This window comes from Rhinatrema bivittatum, chromosome 3 (assembly GCF_901001135.1).
Source record: "Rhinatrema bivittatum chromosome 3, aRhiBiv1.1, whole genome shotgun sequence".
NCBI lineage: Eukaryota > Metazoa > Chordata > Amphibia > Gymnophiona > Rhinatrematidae > Rhinatrema > Rhinatrema bivittatum.
Window position 1 is genome coordinate 63,089,813 of NC_042617.1, and position 12,320 is coordinate 63,102,132.

A 12,320-nucleotide genomic window follows, 5' to 3' on the forward strand; every position below is an offset into this window, starting at 1 on the left:
GCCTGTCACATGGTTCATACACTTATGATTTAAGACCAGTTGGGATCTCCTACTTTAGGGGCATTTGCAATGAAATATGAAAAGTATTAGTGTAATGTATATCTTGTTAATACAAGGATCTTATGTTGATAAGAGCATAGAGTTAACACAGAAGGTAGGGGAGGGGGAGATGGAATGGAAACAAAAGAGGAGGGAACAGGAGTTCAAAGCCTTCACTGGATTTCCTTTCATTCACAAATCCTTTGTTTTAGATGAGCAAGCTTCTCTGAGTTACATTTCTTGGCAGTTCATAGTGGTCTGATTAGTAATTGCTTATATAAATGAGGATCATGTTTATAGATTTTGTTCATACTGGTTTCCAGCCAATACTATATTTTCCAACTTTTGATTTTCCCAGCTCTTAATCATCCATTCTTTTTTAATTTGTCCCAACCTAGCTGCAAGTAGCAGTATATGTATCAGTTTGATTATATGCCTAAAGCCAGGTTTGTTGTCATATCTCACTAGAAATAATTTGTGAAGGATTGGCTCAGTGGCAGTGCTATTGTATGCAGACAACCTTACCTGAGAGTAAAAATCAGATCTTTTACTTCACAGCTCTGCCAAGGCTGAAGATGCTATGAAGGCAGTGTTGACAGCCCCTTGAGAGGGAGGGAATCCAAGTTATTGCACAACTGTGACCCCTAGTGGCCAGATTTAAGGCCTATTGAGTGAGGTCACACTTTGGATTTCGTTTTTGGGTCCCTTTTGGCTTGGCAGCAAGATGACCTATTATTTCTTGGTACAGAAAGGGGTTTTCTGGCCGGATCATTCTTTAATTAGGATGGAATTTAGGAAAGAGAATATTATATGGAACCTGATTTCTTTGAGGAAGATTAATTAGGGTCAGTTTGGAGATTTTATAGAAGAGCTTTTGGGAAACCATTTGGTAGATTTAGAGGAAGAGGCCATTGAGGGGTTAGTTAATTTTTAGTATAATTTGGTTAATCAAGGATTGGAGCAGGTAGCCCTGATTAAGAAGATTTTGAGAAAGAGGAAAGTTAAGAAATTACCCTGGTATTCAGCTGAATTCTCTGGCCAGAAGAGAGTTCTAGAAGAGGTGAAATGGCATTGGGTGAAATCTATAATATAAGGAGGCTAGCATTATTTTTTCTATGATTTTTAAGGTAAAGAAAGAACTCTCTCCTGTAGTAATTACCAAGCCAGATAACACGAGATTTATATTTAGTCTGGTGAGATCTTTGTTAGGTCTAGCTAAAAATAAATCTGTTCTATATTAAGATTTGCCTGATATTGTACATTTAGTCATCTTTTTTTCATGTGAAGGTTGTGAATTTCAAGAATCGTTGAAATGTTCCCAGTGCATTGGGGGGTATCTTTGAGAAAGCATACATGGGTATGTAAAACAAACAAACAAAAAAAAAAGCAGCAGGTAGAGTCATATTGCTGTTTTTGATCAGCTGTTGTTATTAGAATTTAAGTCCTATATAGGGAGATAAAAACTACTTTCTTCTTGTCTGATCCTTGACTTATTTACTTAAGAACATAAGAAATTGCCATGCTGGGTCAGACCAAGGGTCCATCAAGCCCAGCATCCTGTTTCCAACAGAGGCCAAACCAGGCCACAAGAACCTGAAAATTACCCAAACAAGAATATCCCATACTACTGATGCAATTAATAGCAGTGGCTATTCCCTAAGTAAACTTGATTAATAGCAGTTAATGGACTTCTCCTCCAAAGAACTTATCCAAACCTTTTTTGAACCCAGCTACACTAACTGCACTAACCACATCCTCTGGCAACAAATTCCAGAGCTTAATTGTGCGTTGAATAAAAAGAATTTTCTCCGATTAGTCTTAAATGTGCTACTTGCTAACTTAATGGAATGCCCCCTAGTCCTTCTATTATCAGATTCCTGATTTACCAGATGAGGTGGTGTTCTGGTTGTTAAGGATGGGGTATTGTACCTTGGCAGATGGTTTGGTTCCCGCTGTTTTAAAGAAAGCTATGACACCATTTCAAAGAATTAACCCAGGCAGCTGCAACAGTCTGTCGCTAGGGAAGGGGCGAGAGAAGACAGAGTGTCCGCCCACATATGCAGAATACCATAGAGACCATATGTGGAGAAAATTGGCCGCAGCTTTATTACAACAATGAACAGTGTACAATACAACCGAGTACCTGAGCCGTAACTTGGATAAACAAGCATAGTGTCCCCTTTTGGTGCAGGAAGCACTCCACCTCCAGCCCGGTGCCCACAACAACCAAGTCTTCTGGGAGGTAATCACAAGCCATTCCGGTCACCCGCTGCATCCAAGCAAAGTAACTTCCCCTTTGAAAGATGGGGGTATCGGGTCTGCCGCTGCACTGGGGCCAGCGGGCCCTGGCAACAGACAGCCCCCATCGGATCAAATTAGGTTATGCCATGTGCTGTGCATTGTGTTCAACTGGTGGCCCCCCTTCTGCCTCAGGTACCCCCGTCATAGGGCCCAGATAGCCAGACGGCTTATCAGGAACCCTCCTCCAACATAACTGCGGCCAATGGCTAGGAGCCCAACAAAACTCTGTGAATAGCACACTTCAAATTGTTCAAGAACAGGTCCTGTCCCATGTCAGAGATGTACCCCATCGATGCAGAGCAGCTCCATGCAATCCACGCATAGCCAGTCATGCCTCTCAATCGTGCCTCACCCGTTTGGTGAAATTTCCAATCTGCTTAAGGACATATGCCATACTAGTCAGACCAAGGGTCCATCAAGCCCAGCATCCTGTCTCCAACAGTGGCCAATCCAAGTCACAAGTACTTGGCAAATACCCAAACATTAAATAAATCACAAGCTACTATTGCTTTTTATTTATTTATTTATTTAATTGGTTTTGTATCCCAACATTCAATCGAGATATCACATTGGTTCACATATAACTGAAATGCAAATAAGGCATGGGATGCTTATTTTTATAGTGTAACTTAGAACAGTTAACAATTTACAGTATAAATTAGAACATTGAACATATTACAGTGTAATCTATCTAAATAAAAATGTAAATGTTCGTTTGTTCAAAATCTTAAATCTCCGAAAGTTCTTCACCGATTGCTTTGAAATTTTGTCACAACGTTGCATTCGAATACGCGCGTGTTTTTATATACCTATATTATATAGATGTCACACCTATGACAGGTAAAACCATTTTTTTTGGAAAAACAGCGCCATCTGTTGGACGTTAAAGCAACACACGCTATCTACAATATAAATGGGCTCTGACAGACGGACCGCAAATGCGCAGTAGAGAGCAGCTCTACCCCGCATGTGCGGACCATAGAGCTCTGCGCTACGTGCTGGGTGTCACAGAGGGGAGGAGGAAAGGGCAGACGAGTCGCCGCTCCGAGAAACGGCTCAGCCCGTTCCTCCGCCGCGGGGGGGAGGGGGAGGGAGTAGGGACTGCCGGACAGTTACACACAGGAGGAGTAAAGGGTAAAAGAGTCACCGAGCCAGTCCGTCCACCGCCGGGGAAGGGGGGCAGGTAGTTGGGACGGCCGGAGAAGAGCTAATGCGCATTGTGAAATTAAACCAGAATGAGCCACGGCAACGCGTGGCCGGGTACAGCTAGTTTAGAATATTTAACAAAGACTAATTATTACTATACATGTGCCAAGGAAAATAGGTGGCTTGCATGTTGGAAACTAAGCTTAGGAATGGAATAAATTCATAGCTTGGGAGCTGTTGTAAAAAGGGCAACTTGGGGGAATGAGGATTCGTTTGCAGGTCTTGGTTAATATCAGTTTATGGATTTTCCTTCTTGGAACTTATCCAATTTTATTTTTAAACCCAGTTACACTAACTGCTGTAACCAATCCTCTAGCAATGAATTCCAGAGCTTAACCATGTGCTGACAAAAGAATTTTCTTCAGTTTGTTTTAAATGAGCTACTTCCTAACCTCATGGAGTTCCCCCTGGTCCTTTCCCTATCCGAGAGAGCAAACAACTGATCCACAGCAATCCATTAAGTCCTTTTATAATTTGTAATCCTCTATCATATCCCCACTCAGTCGTCTTCTCTCCAAACTGATCAGCCCTAACCTCTTTAGCCTTGTTTAGTTTCTTCATCCACTGTCCCCAGAGTGGCAAGTTCAGTTTCAGGCAACGTGTTCAGGGACTGACGACGTGGGATGATCTCCGACCAAATAAGCCTTGTGCAGGACATTAAGGAAAAGATGAGCGTAATGTCATTCCTCATGTTGTCCAGGAGCAGGCGCCTAGCATGGTTCCCCCATTATAGTTCCTCCATTTCCTCCTAGGTGTATGATTATTTCTTCCCCTCTAGTTAATTACTGGCTTGGCAGGGAGGACAAGCTGGTCCCTCGGTGGGGAACATGCTGATCCCAGCGCATGTCCTTCTGACCCAGCCATCTATTTATAGCTACTACGCCCAGTTGCCCACCAATGGTATTTTCATTACGCGCTGCTCTGCCCAAAATACAAACTAATGTCCAGGGATCCATGTCGACTGATGTTGCCAGTGGGGGCCTGAAAGACGGAAGATGATTAAATTAGCTGTAGTGGTGAAGGGGGACGATAATGCTCATGAGATTCCATATCTAACTTGCTAAGGTGTCGAGCCTTACCCATCAAATATAAGACAGATATGCCAGAGAACACCATCTACCAATACGCAGTATGGTGTTGCCCGACAGCCCAGAAGCAGCTGAACGGCCATGACGCGCTTAAGGATAGCTTTACCTTGATGTTTGCTCAGAGGGAGGAGTTGGCATGCAATAGAAACTGTATATCTCCAGAGTGCCTGCCTGAGCGCCATGTAGCATGCATCATTATCTACAGGGCAGGTAACCAGACCCAGTACTTTAGCGAGCATGGCCGATGCACCCCTCTGCCGAGCTGGTCAATCTTTGTTCTCTGTTTCTGGAGAGTCCACTTTCCACCAGCGATGGAGGTATTGCAACCTTGAAACCCGGGGCGGTCATGTCTGCAAGTGGCAGCAGTAACTAATTCGCTCATGTGACATGCGGCAAAGAATGCTATGCAAGAAGTGGCCCAGAACGACCAGCTTGAACCAGTATATGACCATAACCAATAGGGCTGTCAAAAGTGTCCCTTTTTGTGCCGTGAGCATGTTATCTCCAGCCCAGGGCCTGCTGCAACCAAGCAAGGCCCTGCCCTGCGGGAGGTAATTATTCTCAGGGTGTTTCTGGTCACCCAACTCACCCAGGTAAGGTGACTGCCCAATTGCAGGGTGGATATATCCGGTCTGCAGCTGCTCTGGAGCCAGAGTGCCCAGGCGACAGGCAGCCCCCATCATCTCGAAGTAGGGGACAGTTCTGACAGCGCCATAGGGCAGCAGGTGTTCGTGCAAGGTAGAAAGCCTCCAGTACCTGGTATTCCCAGGCAGTCTCCCATGCAAGTACTAACCCAGCCCAACCCTGTTTAGCTTCCAAGATCAGACAGGATTGGGCACATTCAGGGTCGTGTGGCCATGGCCGGTGCATCCATAATGTGTGGGTTGTCTTTAGCCCGACCCACAAGGATGTGCCTAACCGTGAAGTCCCTTCCTGGGTTGGTAAACTCTGGGCCTTAGAAAAGGTGTAACCCGCCGGGTTGGTTTGGACTGTGCCTTGAAACCTGTTCACAGTCATTCGTTCTAAATATGGAGCACCACTACTATTGGGAACAGCTCCAGAAAGGTGATATCTGACGTGCTTCTTTAATCCGCCCATTTCTGTGGCCATGATTCCATGCATCAGCTGCTGACAGTATAGGCCAAAGCCAGTGGCCCGTGGAACTCCAATGAAGTGCACTAGACTCTGAAAGCTGTCAAAAGCTCAAAGCATGCCCTGAGGCATGAGAACCAACAAAGAGGAAATCGTCAAGGTGGTTCACTATGCTCGTCAAATTCGTACTTCGAGGCAGCTCTCAGTGCAGAATGGAGCTACTGCCTTGCAGTGAGCACATGAGATGGAGCATACCATAGGCGTGTATGTGTTGAAATAGCAGACTCCTTTGATTGAAGAACCCCAGATATGGAAGCTGTCTGGGTGTACTGGGAGGAGCCAAAAGGCTGATTCTATATCAGCTTTTGCCATTAAGCACCTCTCTCTGCATAGTGTAAGGTCTAGAGCACTATCAAATGACTCGTACTGTACTGAGCATGAATCTTTTCGTGACTGATCCACTGGCCGGGTAAGATAAGTTGCGGATCAACTGAAATTAGCAGGCTACTTCTTGGGAACTATAGCCAAAGGTGAGATTCTCATGTCGGGAAATGTCGGATGCGGGAACAGGTGAGCTTTCCAACCCGATATTGTCTAGGCTGCCAACTTTCACCTCACCACAGAAGCTGAAGTGGACTTACCTGCTCCTCAGTTGGCCACGGCACCAGTGCTAGTATCTCTGCCAGCAGATTCAGTGTCTGTGGTCTGCTGCCAGCGTCGCTGAGATGGGGTTCGGCAGAGCGCTTCGGTGATGGATACTGACCTCTACTTTGTGTCCCCTCACTCCAAGTTGATGAGGCCTACTTAGAGATGTCCAAGTGCTGAAGTGAAATCTCTGGGAATTAAACTAGACTCCTGCTTAAATATAGGACACAGATTACACAAGTAAAGTGTACTTGAAACTGAAGATAGTCAACCAACTCAGACCATTTTTTAAAATAAGAGCTTTGCTAAGCATAATTACCCCAGTGAAGCACTACAGTAAGTTTTTTACAGATTTATGTGTTTACATAAACTCTGGCACTAAAAATTGAGTTACTTATGCTTATCTTCATGTTAATAGTTATCTCTCCGGCCCCTGAAGCAGACAAATGATGTCGAAACACTGACGGTGTCGGGCAGCTACTCAGTGTCCTGTTTGAATTACTTGAAACCTGCCGGACCGTTCACATTTCACAGCAAGTTAAATCTGCATATTTCTATGCTTCAGTGCTAAAATGGCCTGTGTTCAATAAGGGGAGTTTAATAAGAGTGACTTTAAACTGGTCAATTTATTTAGTTCATGTTTTGAAGAAAAGCAACTTCACATGTTTTCACTACTATCACAAGTATAATTTAAGTTTAAAAGTAAAAACAGTGTTTATTTCCATTGAGGTACTTTTGTTTGTTACCCCAGAAAGAGATACCGGACACCAGAGTTTATTTAATCAATAATTCTTTCATTCTGCGCAACTAGATTTGGTTGTTTGTGTTATAATAATGGGGGAATTATATTGAGGTTGACGGGTTATTTTTGGTAAGTCTGAACTTAGCCAGACAAATGGTGCTGAATATTGAACTTTGTTACCTGACTTTTTGAAAATCAGCCTGCCCATGTCTTTCATATTGTAACAAATAGGTAAAGCAAAAATTCTTCTTGCTTTACAATAGTAGAACAATGAGAAGTAGAGGTTTTTATTTTGGCTTAAAATGTTAATTAACTTGATTAAAGTAGTGTAGTTGCCCTGTTCATTTTGATTTGTAGAAATAACAGTTAACAAGAAAGTTGTAGTTACCGTTTTTAGTGGACCAGCTATATATATTTTTGGGAAACATTTTTGCATTAACCTGCTTGTTTTACTTTGACATGTTTACAGGAATGCAGCTCTTGAAAGCTAGCTACGATAAATAAATTAAAAAAAAATAAATATATATATATATAGCTCTGTGTGTGTGTGTATATATATATATATATATATATATATTTATTTATCGTAGCTAGCTTTCAAGAGCTGCATTCCTGTAAACATGTCAAAGTAAAACAAGCAGGTTAATGCAAAAATGTTTCCCAAAAATACAAGTAAAACACATTTCATTAAATTTACTTTTCTCAATTCCAAAGGAAAACTATTCCAAAAACCTGGAATAACTGAGAAAGATCTATTACCCAGAAGAGAATGGCCGCGTTGTTTTGCAGCAGGAAGCCATAAATACCGCTTTCCCACAGACTGTAAATGTATTTTTGCTTCATGCCTTTCCAGGCAACCCTTCAATGAAGGGGAGACAAAATAATTCAAAACTTTGAAAGCTGAAATGAGGTTATTAAATTGTTGATGTAAAGTAATTGTCAATGGTATGATGAACAAAAGAAACATAAGAGCTTAAATAGTGTGGTTCATCCCACACAGCCTACCATCATTTGTCAATAACAAGAAAGTGAAAGAATGCCTTATAGAAGTTTAAAAGATCTTCAGTTTTCATATCACACCTTCTTTATAACAAACATTCAGTGGGAGCATAGAGCCACAAGTCTAAATTTCAAATGGTCAATGTTAAGCAAGCCATGTGCTTTGTTTTAAGCAACATTTCAGAAAATGTAATTGGTTAATTACAAAAATATATATTAGGGTGTCAGTGAGTATTTCATACTTGAGCAAGAGGGAAAAACTACAGAACTGATATCTTCAATGTCAAATTAAAAATCCCAAAACCAAATGTGAAAATACAGCATAATAGGTGTCTTATTTGAGTTACCACACAAAATGGAGCAACATTTGTATTACCTATGCAATTAAAATGAAAAGTGAAATGCTCCATCCCCCATATTCAATATATGTAAAAATGGTTATCCACAGCAGACCTATATTCTGAGCTGATTTCCTGCTGCAGATTTTTCAAAATTCTGTGGCAAATTTCCATCATTTTATATAAAGATTCATACATCTAAATTTGCAAAAATGTTATTTTCTGAAAATCATATTTTGTTTTTGAACAATATTTAAACTATATACAAATAAAAAAATGTACCACGTTCAAAAAACAATTAATCAAGTTAAGGCATATTTTACAAACTTTTAATTTTGAAATGTCACTTGCTTGAATTGAAATAGTACAACAGTCCTCTTTATATTTTCTTGAGAAAATCCTTGTCTTTCCAAGGATACGATTTGCTGTATTCTAAAATGCCCTCAACATCGGCAGTTTGTCATGCTGTTAATTACACAGAAATATATCACAGTAACTTAAAAATAGGCACGCAGGGTGCCCATATACATGTGTATATGGGCGCGCAGCCAGATGGGCTGAAATTTTATATCGTGTTCAAGTATGCACGTATAGGCCAGGCTCCTATTTGCACGTATGTTCCTAATTTTAAGAGAGTACGTGCACAGCAGGGAAATGTCTGCTTTGAGGCATGCCCAGATCATGACCAGTTTGCCCAGTCCGTAGCTTAGGTCTTCAAGATCCCCCTGGTCCTTGAGCCTGCACTCCCCCGAGTTAACCCAGGCTCCTCAAGTATTTCATAGATGCCTGGAAATATTTTTATACAGACTTACTTACACCTCATCCATAGCAGAAGTAACACTGTACTGAAATAACCCTGGACATGCGTACAGCACATGGCATATCTCACCTGGAATGCCCATGGCCTGACCACATTTTGCCTTTTTTTTTTCCAATGCGAGATCTTTGCTTATCAGTACTTGTTTGCCTATGTGAGTGGTTTATAAAATCGGGTGAACACACATTTGCTGGATGCATGCCCATCTCAGTTCTGGTGCATGTCTGGCTTTTAAAATTCACCTTTATTTGCACATATATTGGACACATGGTAACAGATAGAAAAGGGGATTGAATTAGCACAAATTTGAAACTTGTCAGCCATAGTGTCCGTCATCAAGGCTTTTAGGAATTGAAATTAATGCCCCCTCTACCTGCTGTGAGACGCCAGCTGTTGCAGACTTCCAAAAACACTTCCGGATCTTTGAAAATGGTATATGATTGGCCACATATGCAGGAGCAAGAACTTTCATATAAAGATGAAATTTGTCTAAAGAGATATTATCCAGAAATTATATCAAAATCATCTTGGGTTTGGTAAGGATTTAAGAGACATCTGAAGGATCAAACGTTGTCTGCTTTCTCTATCCACTCCAATTTCACCCCCACCCTTTTGTTTATTTCAGAACAGGAGGAAGAGGGTTCCCTGCAGGCTGTTTGGGAGGGGAGGGGATGCAGAGACTGAAGGCAGGCAGTCACCCTGCAGCTTTCTTCAAAAGATTGAATTAAGCGAGGATGAAAGCTTTTAGAAATATTGATTATAAAATATGTGGCATCAAGCTAATTATGTGGGTTGTCCTATGGTTCACAATCATAGGAGGCTAGAGGGCACTGCTATATTCTTACAAGAGCTGTATGCTCTCATAAGCAGGATCAATAATCATAGGAAAATTGTGCAGTCAGAATTAAGACCAGTGAGAACACAGCATTTAAATTTAGAAATCCAAAGCAATTCTTTTTTGAAGAGGACTTTTTCATAATTCCCTTCCTCATCATCCCACATTTGTTTTTTTCTGTCAGGGAATCCTAGCCATTTAAAAGTTTAATATATGATTTGAAGACTTAAAGGAGCTTCAGTTTTTTTTGGTCCATGTACAACTTCTGTCTACTGTTGTACTGTCTTGAAAGCCCATACTGACTTGCCCACGCAGATCTTTTCACATGGACGTTCAATAACATAAATAACAAAACACAGCTCCCAATTTGCAAAATAAATAAATGTAGTTTGCTGAACCCCATTCAGTACCTCAAAGACTGGGAGCATCACCCACACTTGAAAGGGGCAATTTTCAATCTGTCTACATTAGAACAAATCAAATAATGTTTTTAACTCTGAGCTTTGCACCAGTTTTCCAAGTGAATGTACATATGAACTTTCACTTGAAACTTGCCACAAGTACAAAGTACATGCAGTCACTTCTACCTGCTTTACTTGTAGGTAGAATACATGAAAAGTATGCAGAAAGATTTGAATATAAAATTTATGTGCATACTTTTCCTCTCCCAACCTAATAGCCCTTTGGAATACCTTTCTCCAATGCAGCTAAAAGTGCACACGTCAAGCAATGCACACACTTTTCACCATGCTGAGGTGGTGCAATTTTCACACCACTGGTTTATGTAAATAAAATGGTTTTTCTAGTGAAAATCTGCAAACTACCCTCAAAATGATTACACTTTTTTGTCAATCCATGCTTAAGGTTAAATTTTTAAACCCCGGCGCGATAACAAGGTAAGGTGTGAAGTAGTTTCTAGGTTTTACCTAGATAAGGATCAATGGTTATGATGATGGAGAAAGATTGCAAGATTTTAGCAGTAGACTTAATTGAGATAGCTCCTGCTAACAAGATGATACTATCCTAATCTTGATATTTCCACCTTGAGCAAAAGCAAGTGAAGGTTCTTTAATGATACCATGAACCTGAAATATAGCTTACCTCTCAAGACGTGCTCTTCAGCACCTAAAAGAACGATTGATATTCAGCAGGAGCTATCTCAATTAGTTCTACTGCTAAAACCTTGCAATCTTTCTCCATCCTCATACCCATTAATCCTTATCTACGTAAAACCTAGAAACACCTTACCTTGTCATCACCAAAAACAGTACTTAAAACAGAATTGTTTGTAGTCACCTAGAAAATACCTTGCATCTTACCCTTATCTAAAAAACCACTCAGAAATATCCCTATGTTCCCTGCTAATACCTCTTCCTTATTATGCCTTCCCAAATATTAGTTACATCCTTTTTTTTTTTAATTTCCACCTGTTGTTCCTGCCTACTTTCACCCTGATACATTATCTTATTTGTGTATATCAGTAATGCTTTCAAATGCTGATGTAAATCTGTACTTGTAACTTGCTTTGAACTCTCCTTTTGGAAAAGTGTGTAATGATGTTGAAGAACATACCGGTGTTTCTAAATAAAACTAGTCACCTTCTGTGATCTGTCAGAAAATGGCAAAGTGCAAACTAATCTGTCTGAGGAACTCCTTCAACAAATTGCAGTGGGAGAATAATGCTCTTTTGTATGTTTTTCTTACATATTTAAAGATCTGGGCTCTTAGAATCTCTTTCCCATAGTTTTAGCATGAAATTTAATTTCAGACATTGAGGGGGTATTTTTCAAATAGCTCACATACTGTAGGTAAATTTTCAAAGACAAATAACCTATGTTTTCTCCTCAAAAATTGATAAGTACAAAATGCATGCATTATAAGCATCCTTTGCATAGTTGATACTTGCTATTTGTATGAGGGTGGACAAAATAGGACATACATTTTCTTCCCCAACTTAAACTTGCCCACAGAAATGTTTCTTTCCTTGTGGCAGCCTTGTGTTTAGCCACATTTAAGGGGGACAATTTCCAATAAAGTTATTTTACCCAGGTAAATGTCTTCTGAAAATTACCCTCAAGTACTGAGCCTACTTATTCTTAAGGAATTGTTCCACAGGCAAATCTTTGAGGCAATGTGGGTGACAGCTGGCAAATCTTAACATATTCCAAACAATATCTTTTTTGCAGATCATAGCCATAAAGTGAAAGTTATTATTCTG

At 40.6% G+C, this 12,320-nt stretch overlaps 1 protein-coding gene and 1 pseudogene across 2 annotated transcripts in view; one reads left to right on the top strand and one right to left on the bottom strand.

Annotated features, from left to right (window-relative positions):
• Positions 1-12,320, top strand: part of MTA3 (metastasis associated 1 family member 3) — a 525,799-nt gene that overhangs the window by 323,348 nt on the left and 190,131 nt on the right. The window lies entirely within an intron of this gene.
• Positions 5,379-5,497, bottom strand: LOC115088882 (annotated as a pseudogene).